This window comes from Porites lutea, chromosome 2, assembly GCF_958299795.1.
Source record: "Porites lutea chromosome 2, jaPorLute2.1, whole genome shotgun sequence".
Classification (NCBI taxonomy): Eukaryota; Metazoa; Cnidaria; class Anthozoa; order Scleractinia; family Poritidae; genus Porites; species Porites lutea.
In genome coordinates, this window is record NC_133202.1 from 8,613,626 (window position 1) to 8,617,611 (window position 3,986).

Consider the following 3,986-nt stretch of genomic DNA (forward strand, 5'->3'; position numbering starts at 1 on the left):
AAATAATAGTGCGTCAAAAATATCGAGACAAAACAGCTTTAGCTAGTTAAAGCTGGACGTTAATCCTTTTTTGCCGCCAAAAAGCTGGCGCTTTTCGCCACTAGCTTCCGTGCTCTCGTTCTGCAAAACCAGCTGGCGCAAGAGTTCAGACAACGTCATAACAAGCTTAAATTTGAACGCGCATTCTGCATGGAGACCAAAAGAGATAGGTTTCCTCCATTGTTCACTTTTGTAACTGTGGCTTATATCCGAATTCACTGTCATTTAGACGGCTGCTCTTAAAAATCATTTTCACCTAATCTGATCTAGGGATGTTTTCAACTGTCAGGAGACGGAAGATCCCAGAAACCTGATGAGTTTTTACATGTAAAAGTGTATTTCGCTATAATGTTTTCATAATGTTTTCATTCATTCAGTCCCTTACCGTCGACACAGATGTGACAGTGTCCGCACAAAGAAAGTGAGTAACTCATTTGCACATCGCAGCCAACACTATAAATCGCAGATATCCTTTACGGGTAGCCACGAGTTAAAAAGGGTACTTTGACTGCTGAATATATGTGAAGGTTTATTCAGTATACGCCAGTTTTACAATAATTTATGGATTCCCGAAACGATATCGGGAACTTAAGCAAGTTACCGCTAAAAACAAGTTTGCTCAATAAATGTTTTACTGTAGTTGGGAAAGAATAGTTCTTACTGCTGAACGCAATTCTTTGTTGAAACTGTTCGCAAGCTTAAATCTATATTCCTTTGATTTGTTTTAGTGCAAACCACACAAGGCCGATGAAGTGGAGGAAAAACATAATGCTTTCATGCATCTTAAAACCGCCTCTCTTTATACCGCTATATTTTGTATTTCTTCCTCAAACATCCTCTAACGACGGATATAGAAATTATAAAGATGGCGACGTTATAGTTGGTGGTCGACTCAACATCCACTATTCTGGCACTAATGATCAATGTACTGAGCTTTCTACCACAGGGCTGGGATACGCAGAGGCTACTATCTTTGCTATTGAGAAAATTAACAAGAATTCCAGTATTTTACCGAACGTGACAATCGGCTACGATTTAAGAGACTACTGTTTGAGCAATGCTCGAGCCATGAAAATAGCCTATGACTTTTTGTGTGATGGCGATCCAGTACATATTTCTAACCAAAACATCAGCACCTCCCACACAACATATGTCAAAGAAACCAAAACCAAGACTATCTCAGCGTTAGTTGGCCCTATCGATTCTGGCACTGCAGTGCTAGTAGGAAGTCTTCTTCAAGTTTGTGACATTCCCGCCATCAGCCCGACTGCAACAAGCGATGAGTTGAGTTCACAAATGTACAAAGACTTTTTCAGAACAGTTCCACCAGACAACTGGCAAGCAAAGGTCATGGCAGACATCATAGAGCGCTTTAACTGGACTTACGTGGCGGCTGTCGGGTTGGATGATTCTTGTGGACAAAACGGGATTTCGGCGCAGGAAAAAGAATCCTCTAACCGGAAAACATTTTGCATTGCTTTTTCTGAGTATATTCCACGGCTAGGCCATTGGAATAAAACAAAGGAAACTGTTCTCAAGATGAAAAGGAGGTCTGAAGTCGCAGTGATCATTGTTTGGCTTTCTGGCGGTTACGGAACAGCATTTTTTGCAGAAGCAACGGCTCAAAATCTTGAAGGAAAGACTTGGATACTTAGTGACGCACTGACCGCGGATGAAAAACATTATCTTGACTCGCACTTCACAATACTAAACGGCTCCTTGGGAATAAAGCCACGTGACTATTCCTTTCCCGAATTTGAAGAGCACCTTAAGACGATCACCCCTGCCAAAAGCATTGAAAGAGGCGCAGACTGGTGGGAAGAGTTCTGGAGATTTCAATTTAACTGTTCAGCCACATATTCCGATGATTCTGGGGTCACACTTTGCGAAGCAAATCTGACGTTACACCATGCGCTACAAAAGATACGTAGTTCCTTCGTATCGTATGTCATTGACGCTACTTATGCTATTGCACACGCCCTTGATAACATTTACCGTTGTTCTCATACTATACATGGTGCTGGTGAAAGAGGTAATTGTCCTCTAGTAGAGCCAACTGCAAAGGGACATGATCTAAAGAAATATCTCAAAAATATTATTTTTCACGGCAACACTGGCAAGGTACGATTTGACAAGTTTGGAGATCCTTTAACAACTTTATACGACATCATAAACTTTCAGCTTGACTTAACCACAGATGCAGCCCGCAAAAATATTCTGGTTGGTTCTTGGAACAAAAAAAACACGCCCAAACTCAAAGTACATTTGTCCAGGCTAAGATGGAGAACTCCCTTCACCCCGTTATCCTACTGTTCATCAGAATGTTCACCTGGTACCAGAAGGGAGAAAACCGAGCCATGTTCCTGGGATTGTATTCATTGTCCACTGGGAACTGTCAGTACCAAAGTCGGATCTATTAGCTGCACTAAGTGTGACCCAGAGACAAAGTCAAACGAGGGGCTCAGTAGGTGTGAAAAGCTACCATTCATCAACATCACGCATTTAAATATCTATGGAATCACCATAACAGTGGTGGCTTCACTTGGTTTAATTCTCATATTGTTCGTAGGAGGCACCTACATCAAGTTTTTCAACACCCCAGTCGTGAAGGCCTCTAACAGAGAGATCTCTTTTCTGTTGCTATTTGGTATCTCAGCTCTCTTTATTTTAGCCGTCCTCGAACTTTTTGAGCCCAGCCATTCACTTTGCACCGCAACATTTTTCTGGCGCTATTTTGGTCTCAGTCTTTGTATCACAGTGCTCTTTTTGAAAACTATGCGAATAGCAAGCGTTTTTGAGGTCGATAAAGTGGCGCAGTTGTTTACACCGTGTTACAAAACCCCAACAAGGCAGGGCATCTTTCTCTCAGGTATGAATTTAGCTTTCCTGTGTTTATTGGCCTGGCCCCGGTTGTTCAAACGTCGGATAGCGCTATCCACCGGATAAATCACTATTCAGCGGATAGCGTAATTGATTTCCGTAATACTTATCCGCTGGATAGTGATTTATCCGGTGGATAGCGCTATCCGACGTTTGAACAACCGGGGCCTGGTGGATCTTTCTTGACCCCCCGAGGCGTAATAAAGTCATCCGCGTAGATGAGTACATCTTTCTTGTGTGCAAACCATTTGACACCAACGTCGGCCTTGCACTGTTCATCGCAGTCTGTGCTTACACGCTCATTGTGGCTTTCCTGTCTACGTATTACGCTTTCAAGGCAAGAGGAATTCCCGACAACTTTAACGAGACAAAATACATAGGATTCTCTATGTACATTCTACTGTTGTCATCACTGGCATATTACCCTGTGCTGTTTGCTTTTGAGAGCTGGTACGTGACAATTGTATCTTGTACTACGACTTTAGTAACTTCGTTTGGTATGTTGGGATGCATGTTCGGTCCCAGAATCTACATTCTTATTTTCCAATCCCAGCAAGACACCATCGAAAGCGGCAGGTCGCAGGTGATGAATTTCTCCTTTCGTAATGTCACGGCAACCAGAGTTTTGCCTGGACAAATTAATGAAGGATTACCTAACGCTGCGCTGAATACCGAAAATTAAAAACGCTGGATTTCAGTTCGCCCACCAGCCATTCTTTTGACCAGTAACATGGAAAAATACCTCAACTTCTCAATCTTTTCCCGGATTAATCATTAAATATACTAGACGTCTTTACCATGTATGTTTTGTGTTCGTGTACTCGAAAATGACAGCCTATATGTGGTCTTATAGAGGACTGGAAACAGGCTGTCGACTCAAAACAACCCTTTTATGTTCTATCTACCGATATGAGTAAAGCCTTCGACTGTTTGAGTCACTCTCTGACAATAAAGAATTTGGAGGCTTATGGCTTTGGACGTGGATCTCTCGATTTCATGCGATCGTTTTTCGAAAACAGACGAAACAGGGTAAACTGGGTGAAATTACAAGCATTTGGAAACCTATG

The 3,986-nt window shown here is 42.2% G+C and overlaps 1 pseudogene; it reads left to right on the plus strand.

The window, feature by feature from the left end:
• The first annotated feature begins 807 nt into the window (after window positions 1-807).
• Window positions 808-3,601, plus strand: LOC140925574 (extracellular calcium-sensing receptor-like; annotated as a pseudogene).
• Window positions 3,602-3,986: the final 385 nt, after the last annotated feature.